The following is a 15673-nucleotide window of genomic DNA, read 5'->3' as shown; positions in this document are numbered from 1 at the left end:
AAGCAAAAATATTGTCTTGTTTTACCATATGTATACATTCTTTGTCGAAAACATACAAGGAGTGCATATTGGAATAAACTGTTAGCTTACTAAGTTCAGAACGTACAGCGTAACTTTTCATAACATTTTCAATGTTCTTCTTGGTTAGCAGAATAACTTGAACTTGATCAACCTGAACTAATTCTGAAAATTATATTTTTTCTCCGATTCGAATAAAAAAACTGATCCTGTTGGTAGAGTTTTAGATCATGTGATACAATACTACAAGAATATCAACACATATAACATACCAAACTAGATAGCGATCGGAGACCGCTGACTTATCGATCTTGCGGTTTCGATTCCTTCGCTCTGACTCAATAGCGACACCATGTGTCCCATCACTCATTAATTAATAACCCGCTAATTAAACGATATGATTCATCCAAAATCAATAGGATTCTGGTCAGAGATATGATGAATGCACATGCAAACTTTGGAGCAGATTCAACCTCATCTTCGTGAGATATCGCGTAACATACGAAAGTGTCTAACAGACAAACAAACACATACCTATCAACATACTTACCGATCGAGATCGATAAGTAACACAAAAATTTGGGGTCTAACAAAGTACACGCCGCAGGTGTGTACACGCCGCAGGTGTGTACTTTGTAATAACGTAAATAACGACAAAATAAATATCGTAACAATTGAAACCTGTGAATCTACTCAGACACTTCGCTCTCGCTTAGATAAATTTGCGAGAATGATTATGCGAAAATTAGTTATGAATCGAATATTTTATAAATGCTCATTATCCGAGGCATCTTTGTTTATCTGCAATACCGTAATCAAAACAAACACGATTCCAAGCTGTGATAGACTGGGCTCAAATTAGCTAATAGTTCTTTCATTTTTAATCAGAACTGCAGAATGGTGATTTGAATATGAAAACAGAACATACTACAGTACTAGTCTACTGTTCTATAACTGTCATAGTCCGGAAAAATTTATAAGCAATATCGGTAAAGAATAAAGGTACCGTAACTAACTCAGATAACAATAGCAGCGACATAGGTACGGTACCGTAACTAGTAAAGATTGGTTCGAACAAGGTCTTTTTTCATGACGTCTGTCCGTCGGCACAGTACCTCCACACTCCTCAATCTTCATCTTTAGAAACAAACCCCAAAACAAAACGAATTTCTCCTCGCCAGCGTTTGCAACAATAATTCCTTTCCTCCATTTGCAGGTTCACAAACCGTTGTATTAGCGACATCTGCGGAACGAATTATGCGCCGACATTCGCTGGGCTGCTGGGCGTGAATATCTGCGAATACCAAGGATTTACGACACTACATAGTCAAAGGTATGTCGTTAATAACTGTCAGTATAACTTCTAAATATAGACAATGAAATTTTTATGTCACAAGCTTTTTTGCAGGAACTTCAGTTATGCAGAAATCATTATCTCGCAGCTGCGTTCCTGATCGTCTGCGTCAATCAGCATTTGTATCGGTAATCAGTACCGGTAGGCCTAGTTCATTTTTTCACCATACATGAAATACGCTTAATGAATATAGAGAGTAAAAGGAAGCAAAACTTATAATTCGGGATAAAAGGAATCGACAGGAACCAATATTGGTTATCGAGCGGCGATACCCGTGATTAAGTCTAGCAGTAATTGATAATACAATGGAAAAGTCGAACACTGATTGAAAGAAAAAGGAAGAAATAAAAGTCGAGGCGGCCTAAATTTCCAGGAGACCCCGATACAAAGTATAAGCGTAATCCACCATAAATCTATATAGTTTCGGTTGTTCGTAACATTTCAAAGGTCGCCACACGCTGCTCACTCCTCTCCGACATGAGTCTCGTTAATTCTTCAGTGAAATGCCTCACTTTGAGCAAATTCTTCTAAAAATGTATAAAATAGTTCTTTTATACGCGATGAATATCTACTTTAATCTATGAAAGAAAAGGAATTTTGCCATAATTTTGTTAATCATTGATTCTAAAACGAATGGAGAGTTGGCGGTTACAAACTGACTCACACAACTATCATTTTTTAAGACCCTCTACTAAGTATATACTATAATCTATCTATAACAATAGTAATGTTAAATATTTAATTAAAGTGCAATGACATTGTGTTCATAAATACAATGACAAAATTCATTTGTGTTCAATACAGCGTGAATTTGCTTTTGCTTATGCGAATTTTTTAAATCTCTCGATAATCGGATGTTTAAAAACAGACGGATCAGCGGAACAGACAGACGGAAAAACAAGGTCGACTGACAAAACAAGATGATATTCGAAACAAGCACATTGAGGGGCTCAACGACATAATGGACCTTTCCCCGACCTTTGATCCCCGGAACATTCTTCCTATACTTTACCATTGCAAAATTTTCAGGGCTATTTTAAGAGTTCCTTAGCGAGTTGACGCCTGTAAAATGGGGTATGTGTTTCAAACCATCATTATGATTCATCGCATACAACAATCTGTTTTTTAAAAGTACCGGTAAAAATTTCAGGCTAGTCTATCACAGCTATTTCTACACTAATTTTTATTACTGCAATTAAATTAAAACTCCTAGGAAGACAGAGTGATCATTGAATTATCTGATTTTTATTTCAGTTTCCGAAACACAACTGAAAACTAACGAATAGAGTTCAAAAACGCGAAAACGAGGTAATGTTTACAACCCCGCTTGAAAATCTGTCTGAGTGAGAAAAGTGTCCGAGGAGATGCGAAAAGGGGACATTGTTACGTCACTTTTTGCATCTTGCTGATTGGCCAATGTCACGAAGTAAACAAGGAAGTCGCTGCTCGGGGAAAGTTCCATAACCAGTTTGATGCAATGTTTTCTTTTCATGGCCGAGACTACAACGAAACATCATTGCTAAGATAATCTGACAGATTGAGTCTACCACAGAAGTATTCAAAATTCATATCGGCTTGTCCGAGATTATCGAACTGAAAAATAGTTGTTAGATTTAAAGGGAGATGAACTCTTTCTATACCCTACGACTACGTACAACGGTTCGATTCCTGATGGGTGGTGATATAACCTATTTTCCAAACTGGTTTACGTAACCGTGAGAGGCAACAAGGCGTACATGCAACAATGCCGGGTTACATACATCCACTGGTTCAATTGCTTCCAGAGTATTGACGAGTAATTACATTCATGAAATAGGTGATTGACATTCTCAACTTGTACATTACAAAAGTCACATAGATTAGACGCTGCCAAATTGAGTCCATATAGAATATTATTCAACACTATTGCCCTATGAAATAATTTGATGTGAAAAGAGATGCGTTTGGTTTCAATAGGGGAGAAATATACATTGGTGTAGCATCTGTTCCATTTACACGGCTACGCCAACCAGCTTGACAAATAGGTTATATCACCACCAGTCATTGAATAATGTAAATGTATGATGTATGTAAAAAGTGGCATTAATTTCGCTTTTACCAAGATTGAATGTTTTTTAGGATACTGTAGGAGTTTCTTTGACATGATCTGTAATTGTGTTTTACTTGCTGGTCGATTTTATCTTTACAAATGTAAAATTGGTAAAAGAAGGCCAAAGTTCAATAATTTTTTTTTTAATTTTTGACATTATAATAGGGAATGAAAGAATATTGGCTCTGAAGAAAGGAAAATTACACAAACTTAAAAAAATGGGGAATTCTTGGCATTTAAAATATAGACTGTGGTATTAAATGCATGTGAGTAATTGTTAATGCGTCACATTTCTATTATTTGTATTGTATCAAATACTGCAATATTGTTTAAAAATATAAAAAAGATTGTTCATTATGAAAATTACTTTTATTCCTGTATATGTATTGAGTAATATTGTTGTTGTTTTTTGCATTATTGTACATTATGACAAACATTACGTTTGTACTTATATTGATATCGGTTAATATATATTGTTTTATTTTATGAAATCCAATAAAAAAAAACGTGTACAATTTTGTCCGCTATCCAATTTCAAGTCAATGCGGCTGTATTAACTAATTAGTTATTTTCATACAGGTCGACAGGAAAGTGTGATGATTAGTAGTCATATTATCGACCTATATGCTCTTTGATTTATCTGCCTCAACCAAAGGTCTAATATCGCACAACTATGGCCTGGACCAACGGTTCGCCGACGGTATTTCAGCGTGATGTAGGCCTGTTACATATCTTATCGGATTTGATTTCAATCTTGGTCTTCAATTGGTCAATCAATCTTCAATTGGTCGCGACTAGACATGTGCGAATTCGATCCAAATTTGTTCCCAATCTAGTTCAACCAAATTCTCTTCGGACGTGAAAATCAATTAAAGAGCAATCGAACTATTGTGTCATTCGGGTTGTTTAAATTCGACGTGTATCGTAAATACAGATTACAATCATCATATATATATATTTGTATATATATATAAAATGTGTCTAAATTGGTTATATTTTATTGGATATAGCAAGAGTTAAAGTTTTTGGTTAGGCTACCTTGAGAAGAAATAAAACAAATAACAAAGTTTTCAGTTGTAACATTGCCCAATTATTTTCGATATAGTTCGACTTTATTTTTCTAATGTGGGTTTCCGCACTCATCGATAACCACTGCTGGTTTTTCGCGTTTCCGATCTTCCTGAAATGTGATTTTTAGTTTGTTGTAATTTGGTATGTTCAGCATGGTGAAAAAATAAACTACTGATCACTTCTGGTATATATACGAATAACAAATCCAGCAATTTTAAAACCCACCACTCGTTCTGAAATCACCGCGAAACATAATAGGATTTTCATATTTAACCCGAGGAGTGGAAAACCGGCACGACGGCTCAATCATATGTCGGACCACGGCCTCGCGTCTGGTTACCAGTTCATGTCCGGTATGGGAACAAGTAACCGGACTTGATGGTGGGGGAAGCGAGATGATTGGTGGGGGAAGCGAGATGATTGCTGGACTCTTCGCCGCCGCCGGCCGGTTACTTACTTCCTCCACTATCAAGTCCATGCACCTGAAAACAATTAACTGGCGAAATAAGCCCGTAGCATTTACCCCACCAGCATTTACGCGAACCACCCTCGACAGCCAGGAGTCCATCAATCCCCTCGCACATAATTATACCCCACGGGCTCTAAACCCGCGCAGAGTAATCAGAGGTACAAACGTCTTATGTCCGACTGAAGTCAGTCGGAGTGAATTTCTTCCAACCGTTCGCCAACTCGATAGTGCCCCGTTTATCTGATTGAAACTATCATGGCTAATTCTCTGTTTTGTGATCAACAATCATAAAAATATCACAAAATAAGAACACCTCTGCTCTGAGATATTTATGCCATGGATGCATAAAGAGTTACAGCAAACACTTTGCCTATTTGTCATCATAACTTGTGCATGACTTTTGAAGCAGTGATACTTTTAACTAAACTTCAGACCTAAATCCACTCTAAAAGGTAATCAGTAAAATAAATATATACCAACAAGCTGAACAAATCATTCACAAAACTGAACTTTATTTATAACAGATATTCAAAAAACTCAACAAAAAGAAAGTACCAAGTAAAAATGGTTTGAGGCAGAAAGTGAATCAGATGTTACCAAATTTAACTTAAATGGAAATCATGAAACGAATTGAAGAAAACACTAAAATAATAAGCATAGTATAAATAAGAGTTTGTGGGAAAAGCAGTGGGACTAAACCTACAGAGGCATTTCGATAGGACAATGAATCTATCTTGGACTATTTCCGAAATATTATTAAAGCGAATGGTGAAGCTCTGAATATATAAACTTCTTAGGTCATGTACTAACATGCGTTTAGAAGGCACATAAATCAAGGATACTGGATCCAAATGTAGGAATCTCGGAAATGTAGGAAGTCAGAACTATTGATAATAATTGTACAAACTGGTAGACTAGTCGCACATTTATCTCACCAGAACAAAATAATAAGCTCAATCATATGCTGAAATTGAGCTTTTCATTGGTGTCAGGTATGCTGATATTTTACAAAGTTAACATTGCAGATATTTGGCTTTGCTGGAGGAAAAACAGTAGCAAAGTCATATTACTTTTTGTGGGGCTGTTCAAATGCTAGGTGTTGAGAAAAATCCACAACTACATACAATAATATCACCAATATTTTAAATAACAAATTGATAACAAGGGGATATTATAAAGATATTGAACAAGAATCTAGTTCTCAGTAATATAAATAGAAACACTACACACTCCATATACTGGTGTCAACTGAACGATAGCACTGATATGCTTGAGATGTGCTGGTGTTTGAAATCATACTGGTGAACTCTTGGGCATCTTCAGCAGTTGTTGACCCAGCAGATTCTCTCGGAAACATTGGAGCACCAAGATGTAAAGTATTCGGGATTATCCTCCTAGGACTGAATCGACATTCATTGTCTAATTTAGCAGGGAGACTCCGGCTCAAATGATTGACACCCTTGGACTGTTCGTCAGTTGATCTTTTGAAGATAATAGATGGTGAGTCTATATCTGGCAACCCTGTAATGTCGGGTTCCTGATTAATATAGGAAGCAGAATTTACCACATCATCTTTATCTATATGCATATTAGGGCTTTTATGATCTTCTGACAAAGTATTTAATTTGTGGTTAGCTAGCACTGATTTAGTATTGATGACACAGAATACTTCGTCCACAATTTGTCTCACTACCCCCTGAATATACTCCTTGTGCTTTTCACATCCAACAACGGAAATTGGCTCTTTGTCTGATGTGTTAGATTGCTTAGAATCAATGTCCAGTGCTGGGTGAATAACATTAACATGACTATCACAAGGTAAAACTTTTTCAACTACTTTTCCATTGCTGATATCTCTTGGCTGGTCAAGGTTGCAGAAATTTTTAGGTTTTTCACCGCTTCGTTTATTGGGATTGATTGGGGAGGAAGCCGCCTCTATTTCTGCTCTGACATCTGCAAATGATCTTGGAGTTTCAGTCTCCCTGCATTGTACACCTTTAGGCTTGTCAAAATATTCACATTGAGATACAGGAGTTGATGTCTGAAAATCACTAGCAAAATCATTTGGATTAGGCAGATTTGCTTTTGATACCACAGAAGAAAAAGCCTCTATATGTTTTGAATTTATACTAGTTGAATTCGTATCACCATCATCAGCAGTGGTATCGTTATCATATGCCATACCTGGAATGAAACGATTGGTAACTTTCCCGTTGTATCCAAACTTTGTGCCACGAGCAAGCACACTGTTACCTTGTTGCAATTCTTTATCAGTATCTGACACAACTTTGAAAATGGATAATTTTTTCTCAAATGACCATTTGCTGGGAGTTTTGACACCTTCTGCTTCATCTTCAGATATTTTCAGAACCTTCAGTTTCTGCGAAGTAAATGTATTTTTTGGAGTCTCATATTCCTCATGGAAATATTTAGAGTCAATGGTACTTTCACCAGCTTCATCATTTTTCCTAGATGTAGATGATAAATTTGTATTAACATTTGATGAATTGGGTAAAAAATCGCCAGGTTTGATTGAGGTGGTAGAACCAACTTCATATTCTTGGCGACTGCCATTAAACTCATCAATAGTGAAAGGTGGTGTCAAACTCTTCGGTTTTATTTCATGGAACTGTCTATCCAAAACACCTTGACTGACTTCGGTATTAGTTGGACTTATTTGTAAACACGGAGATGTGAGCTTGATATTTCCTTGGATGTTGCCATCAGCATTTTCATGTTCAAGAGCATCTGCTGACAGCGATAGTGAATAAATACCCCTTTCCATTGCGATAGCATTCGAATTCAAATTTTCTTTCAACTGAGAGGTCTCGTTACTATTGGCCACCTGACCCTCCACACAAGTTATAAATGGTGAACCATTTTCTTCCATGGGACTATCGGTGTCATCATTGTTATAGAATTTGAGATTAGGTGCAAGTTGCATACTTTCCAATGTTCTGTGTAGTTCATAGTCCTTATAGAAGGTTTCTTTAATTGGTTCATCATTATTACAACCATTGATACTTATAAACGAAACATTTGGTTGTTCATTCATTGCCACAGTCTGGCAGTACTGATGTTGGAACACAGGTGGGGGTGACAATGATCGAAAATGATCAGTTTGTGAAGCTTCTTCTATTGAATTAATATAATGCATCTCTGAAATAGGATTGTATATAATGAAATTCTGTGTTTGTGTAGACTTATGGGTATCAATATGTCTATTAGCAAAACCTTTGAATATTTCTTCCAAATCATCCCCTTCAATGTCATACTCACTATCACAAATTTTCATATTTCCTGATTTAATTTTTCTTACTCCATGCATTGGAGGTAAAGAGTAACTTCTAGCCACTCCCAATGTATGCTGGTGAACTGTTGGAATACAAGTTTCACTTTGGTTGAGAAAATGTTGACCATTCACTGAGTGAAATCCATTCGTTTGAGGTTCATGCTGTGGATACAAAAATTGTGATTTGCTATCAGGTACATCATCTGCATTGCACATATCAACCTGTTCAAAATTTCCCTTGCAAACTGTGTCATATTCAGGACATCCATCATCTTTTTGACAATAATCTACAATATTGTAGTTGTGGTACTCAGGAATGTACCTTGAACTTGGAGGACCAGAAGCACGACTTTTCTCTGATTTTTCAACAATATTTTGGATATCGCTCGGCAGCACAGAAAACTTGAAGTCAGTGTTGGTTGCACGTGAAACTTTTGAAGTATATACAACATGAGCAGCAGGTGAAACTGATATTCTGTTTTGAAATGATTCGGAATCTATGGATCGAAAATTTGTTGAAGGAACATCAACCTGACCAACATCAGACAGTAAAAATGGGTTTTCAGTATTATAAACATCAGGGCATGACACACAGAATCCAGAATTAGATGCTGTTAATTTTTCAACAAACACAGCATTGTTCCTAACTGGAATACATGAGTGAGGTCTTCCAAGCAATATATTAGAATTAAAATCTGTTGGTTTATAACATTTTTCTAGCTCATACCGAGCTGGACTAGCCTGATAATTTGAAAACCTGTTGTTTGGTTGGACTAAGTCACAATCCTGAACTGAAGCACCATTTTCGCTAAGTATTCTTGGAATTGATGCCCTTTGAACTTTGTACACTGCTGTAGGCTTAGCATCTGGTACATCAATTCCTCTTGGCAAACATTCCATTTCTTCCTCTGATATATGTGTATGCATTTTTTTGCTTGCATCTAACTTTTCTGCAGATAATTTCCTTTCACTTTTATTAAACATGTGACATTTTGACGACTTTTCTCCACAGGCTATGCCTTCTAATTTTTCTAAATCACTGGATTCTAAAAGAGATGTAAGACAGTTCAACACATGGTGAATATCTGACAATCTGCTATGGCTAGAAAATTTCAGACCTTGCTGAAATATGCATCTCAATGAATTAGGTATCCAGTCTGGCACCATTGAATAATTACGCCTGTTTCTTATATGCTGTTCTATTTTGCTGTTGTCACATCCTGTCCAAGGTAGAACTCCTGAGAACGCTTCAGACACTACAACACAAAAGCTGTAAATATCAGCAGCTGAAGTAACTGGCTTATTTAGAATTATTTCTGGAGCAATCCACCGGTTAAAACAAGAAGCAATTGTGCCTACTGGCCCAACCTTGTCATTGCTGGAACAAATGTGAAAAAGATCACCAAGCTTTGCTACAAGAACATCAGTGAGATAAATAGCATGAGAAGTTAGAACGCAGTGAACAAAACCTCTTCCATGAAGATATGACACAGCCTTGGCAATTTGTATGAGCAGTGTTGCTTTATCAGTGAGAGAAATATCAGTGTCATTTTTATGTAACGCATGATAAAGAGAACCATATTTTACAGGTTCATACACAAGCCAGTGACAAGGCATACGAGTATATGAGCCAACAGTTGATGTTAGGCACACAGACATAAGTAGAAGCAGATTTGGATGGCGCAAATGCCTACTCATTTTTGCTTCAGCTATGAGAAGATCCTCTGTGGACCGAATGAGCAAATTGCTTTTGCACTTACTGCGTTTGATGGTAACTTTATTACCTCGCCACAATGCCTCTTCAAGCATAAAGCCAGGGGGTGTTCTAAATATAGATGAATTGTGGGAAGATGTAAATTGGGTTGGAGAGGCAAGTGGAAGAACAGCTGGTACACCAATGCATCGAACATCATTGCTTTTTCTTTTTGGACAGCACAAAAAGTCACCATAGCCATGGTAGTCAACTTGCATATCATTTCGAAACAATACATTTTCCCGAGATTTAGAAAATACTTGTGGATATAAATGGCTACAATGTTTACCTTTATTTAGTTCAGATAATAATCCCTCATCGACAGCAGCTTGCCAAGTTCTGATTAGTTGAAGTACTTTCTTGCTAATTCTTTTTCCAGCTCGGACTGCCCATTCCTTTGGTGTACGTGAAAATTTGTCATGAAGACGCATATCCCCTCCATACTCCTCAACGACAAGCCTCAGAAGCTCTACTGAACATGAATAAGCTGCTGCATGTGTTGGTGTACTTCCATCATCACATCTTTTGTTAGGGTCAGCGCCATATTGCAACAACATATGTGCCACTTTCACCCGCCGATAAAGGCAACTGACATACAATAAACTTTGTCCTTCCCCATTTATGATGTCAACTGGAAAAGTTTTATCAGTATCCAATATTTTTTGAATTTTTCTGACTCTTCCTTCAAGGGCATACTGAAAGATTTGTTGTTCATCATAATATTCATTATTCGGCATTAAACATGCCATGGTTATTTTAAATCTGTAAAAAAGTAGCAAGTTAATATTGCGATAATATATTAATAATAGCCTATTACATAATTCTACGCTTGTTTTGAATTCATATTTATGTCATTACCAGAGATGTACCGATACCGATAATATATAACATCATGTTAATTGTCGGGGACAGATGGGATAAAACAATAGTTTGAACAATATTTACAATTATATCAGCTTAAAATACACATATTCCAGAACATGAGAAATTTGGCATTGTGAATTGCTTTGTTACTTTGCACGTATACAACCACAGGTCTCAACACTTTAAAAAAAATTAAATATGCTCATTACTGCAAACTTTCCATTCTAACTGCTGTGAGAAAACTCGTAAAGCTGTGAAGGCTTGACTATTATCAGACAATAGGTGTATAAGGGACCATATTATTATATGTATTCGATTTACTTCTTTTTAAAAATTTTCAAAGGGGGTGCATGCCGCACGTTCGTGTTTTAGGCCAGTATGGTCTTGTGCATACGTCCCGTCTTCAGTAATGATAATCTATCTACGCTTTTGTTGCTTTTACGAGACAAATAAACATACATAGGCTACATACATAACTGGCTAACTAATCCCATACCCCGTCTGGACTGGTAACCAGACAAGAGTTTGTGGTTTGCCATATGATTAAGCTGTCTTATTGTCTTTCCTCTTCTATCCTGTAAATCCTATCCTAAAGGCAAGAAATGCCGCAATGGCAACAGCTTGATACTGTGATAATAAATATTGAAATGAGGAAAAGTAATTTAGATAAAATGAAAGCCTATTTAATTAAGTAACCATCCAGACCGAATTTTATTATTTAATTTTTTTTTTTAATGGAACAATATAATAAAATATAACCATTCGAGCAATCATAAGATAAATAATTCAATATTCATATGTGTATTCCATCGGTGTTTGAGGTGTTGATCGCATCGGCATACAATTCATCAATTTTCAGTAGACTATATCGAGTTATATTATGTACAATAAGAGTAAAAAATTAAATATATTAGACATGTTCAACTTTATACATACTAAATTTATACACACTTGATTTATTGTTCAAATACAATTCCTTAGTATTTCAAATTCTCTGACAAAATTAGGTGATTTTCTATGTTTTTCAACAGTTCAATGTTGAGTCTGTAAGTGATTGCAGTTTTTATTTGTTTGGTAACTAGGTGTTGATTAGAGAGTACCTTCCGTACCTTCGAATATAACAGAATTTCTTTGTATCCATATTTTATATCTAGTAATTGAAAGTAAAAAAACAATAATATACAAATCTCGTTTTGTTGGAATGCACAGATGTAACAAATAGACTCTAGCTCAAATCCAATAAAACACAGAAACACAAGTTTCATAATTTTTCAAAAGTCTGGCATTATTTAATTTCCTAACAGTATTTTCAATAAAATCAAAAACATAATCAAAATATTTACAACTCATAAATAGATTGCTAACAAATTCCGGCTCTTTTTCACATACAGACATACCGGCAGCGCCGGATTAACCATTAAACAATATAAGCACGTGCTTAGGGCACCAAGCAAAGAGGGGCATCACAGAAATTTTAGAGCAGAATTTTATATAGGTCATCGGTATTTATTAAAATATTACGAGACGACTCAAACTTCAAAATGTTCGCTTATTTTTTGTCTTCAAGTATCATATTAACCTTCTTTACTAAAAAGAAACACTGAAACTTATTTATTGGACACGAAATGAGCCTATGAGTCGTTTTCTCAAAATGTTGTGGTTTTTGCTTTCTAGTATTTACCTTGTTGCTGCATTTTTATTTTGAAAAAATTTCTATTCTCTTCAACAATTGGACCCATGAACTATTTACACTATGGGGCGGTTTCACGATCGCATTTCAACGATATATTGGTCAGCAAAGTCGGGAGTTTCTTGATAAGGTAGACCAGGGTGGTCCAAACTCTGTCATGCTGATACATTCCGTGTGGCTCACAGAACAATTTTAGCGTATATTTGTATCTAATGGAGTAACGTTTTTGAGTTTTTTTTTAGATGGGGTTGGTATCCCGAAATTCAAACCCCTTTTCTAACGCTTTGTGCCTTTATTTTAGTAAAAACACTCGGGTCGGCCATGTGACAGTAGTGACGAAACGCAGAGCCGACTTAACGCCGCGTAATCCAGTTTTTTTTTTAGCTAGGTCCCGAAAACCAACGTAGTCTGACCAATGACATTAAACAACATGATGCGCAACTCCGGCATTTTTGTCCGAAGATCGTATTCGATAGCACGCTCCAATGCACATACTTGACGAGACGAAAACGAGCGGATGTGTGCTGCTTTCAAGGCGTAGCACGAATGGTGTTCGTTAGCACGAATGGTGTTCGTGCCTGCTTTGACAGTTGTTGTCGATTTTAATGATATTTTTGAAAGTTGGGGTAAAAAGAAATCGGTAAAAGGTAAGGTGAACACTATTGTTGTATATCACACCCGGGCATCGCACTGTTAAGTACATGTGGGAAAGCCAGCCTTTGTCAAATACTACGAAGTTATTAATTCAGTACGGTACGTAGTTGCCCATTTGCCGAAATTACATATTTACTTACCCCTTATGGTTTCAAAGAGTTCATGCACCTCCAGTTAGATTTTTTTAATCAGTGAGGACATATACTCATTGTTGATTGCTGCTCATTGTAACATACTATTACGCATTCACTTTTATTTGCGTATTGAATCAAAGTGTTAACAAGTTCACCTAACATTTCACTCATACCGGTCTATATTGTATAGTCTGATTTCTCAAGTATTTGGAGCCACGAATGCTTGTAATTTTCTGACTAAACCCTTTTATTAGTTGGTTTATATACCAAATTCAGTAAAATATTTTTTAAATAAAACATGAGATATTGGATTTATTAGCTTTTCCATTCTGAATCATATAGACTGCTTTATTTATTCTTAACGAAAATTAATAAATCTCCTCTCTTTCTTCAGATGTGAAAGTTGTGGACAAACCTGTCTAAGCATTGTGAGACTCTTGCAGCACAAGAGGCAATAGCAGAAATAGTAAGTATATCAATCAAGAAATTAAGCCGACATAAAGCAAAACTTTCAACTATTCGTCTAATCTCAATTTCCTATTATTTATTCACAGGACAACTATAGCAGACGGGGAGATATCAGAAGTCTGGCGACATATCAGTGACAGTGTGATTCCAAGAAATATAATGCAATTGAAAATAGAAAATTGCAATAGAAAAACAACCTATGGAGGCATGCAAAGACATTTGACCCTCCGGTAGAGTTGTGTATGGCCCCCACATCCTGCAGGGCTTGAGGAAAATAACTAAAAATTTCAAAGCGTAAGATTGCATAAGCGGTCTTATTTGTAAAAAGGCACAAAACACGCCAGACATACTTGAAACAGCTTTGGAAATGAGGATTACGGGTACCTCACTGCACCTGTGTTATATTTGGTTCATCAACTTTTGGTAGTACTATTCCGGAAGAGGTATAATCATCATTCATGATAAAATACTATCATATATTTTTTGAACAACTTCAATCTAGACCAGGGATCTCAAACTCGCGGCCCCAGAGAACTTCCAGTGCGGCCCTCGAACGCTTAACAATAATTGTAATAGTATTTTTGAAGTTTTTTTTTTTATCTAAATGTAATAGATTTTTTAAACCTTCTAAAGTGAAATTGATTATTCACACAGAAAACAATTTACTGAAAGTAGTTTTGGAATATTAATTTTTTTGTCCACATTTTGACCCAATTAAGAATACACATCAAGCTAGCAAAAGAATACTTGAATAAAACACTTGAGTAATTAAATTAAACGCAAAGTACATGAAGAAGGTGGCATTTTCGAAGAAAATGGGAGTTGTAACATTTCTGCTCTTCACAAAATTCTGAAGCACATTGTTTAATTTGTCATATTTCCGTCAATACAATCAAAAAACACAATAAGCTCAGCAGTCAATATGACAAATTCGAAGACCAACTTCGAACAGAAAATTTCCATGTGTTTGTATATTAATATAATTATACAACGACTTAGTTACTAAAAATCAATATCAATAATAATTCAAGCAATCCTATACCACGCAATGTAGTGCGAAATGTCTTGTCGAAAAAATCTGTCATTTGTTTTTTTACTGATCTATACATGAAATGATAAAAGTAACTTTTTTGCATTACTGGAATTAATTAAACATTCGTAAAGATCCAGATAAACCCATGATCATGTGGCCTCGTTAGTTAGAGTTGGTACTATAAAATCATTTCAGACTGGGTTTAGTATGCTGGTGACACAAAAAAGATGCCAAACGCCAGGACAAATGTAATTATTAAAACATTGAGTTTATACTGTAGTATTTTTGTTAATTTTAGGTTCATATATTTAGATTAAGTTATTTTTAGTGTATGTATTATTCTTTCCTTATTCAAAGCTTGTTCAAAAATGATTTTGATGGTTGTACATAGAATTTTACGATTTTTTATAATAAATACTGTAACTTGCAAATGTTGCAATAATAGTGGAATGCAAATATTAATATGTAATTGCATTTGAAATTGAAGAAAATAATAAAACTTAATCCAACTGTTTAGTTGCATCACAATATATGTCACAAACTAAAACTATCTTAAAAATATCTTTCAAGTATACATTATCGAAAACTGTTTGCGGCTCTTTTTACAATTTTCAAAATGCAATGCGGCTCTCGAAAACCCATGAGTTTGACACCACTGATCTATTCTAGACGATTCAAGCATTGCTTTGGGAAATTATATCACTTCAATTAAATTGAAATAATCTCGCTATATTAAATACAAAATCATTGCTATCATAAAGGTAAACCAATTCAGCCACTCGAA

At 35.6% G+C, this 15673-nt stretch overlaps 1 long non-coding RNA gene across 1 annotated transcript; it reads left to right on the top strand.

Annotated features, from left to right (window-relative positions):
* Positions 1-13017: 13017 nt before the first annotated feature.
* On the top strand, positions 13018-15292 carry LOC144427302 (uncharacterized). Its single transcript, XR_013477862.1, has 3 exons — positions 13018-13247; positions 13783-13854; positions 13943-15292. It is a non-coding gene; the product is annotated as an uncharacterized LOC144427302 (long non-coding RNA).
* Positions 15293-15673: the final 381 nt, after the last annotated feature.

This window comes from Styela clava, chromosome 9, assembly GCF_964204865.1.
Source record: "Styela clava chromosome 9, kaStyClav1.hap1.2, whole genome shotgun sequence".
In the NCBI taxonomy this organism is placed as follows: Eukaryota; Metazoa; Chordata; class Ascidiacea; order Stolidobranchia; family Styelidae; genus Styela; species Styela clava.
Note: the sequence above shows the minus strand (reverse complement) of the source record. Positions and strands in the feature narration are given on the sequence as shown.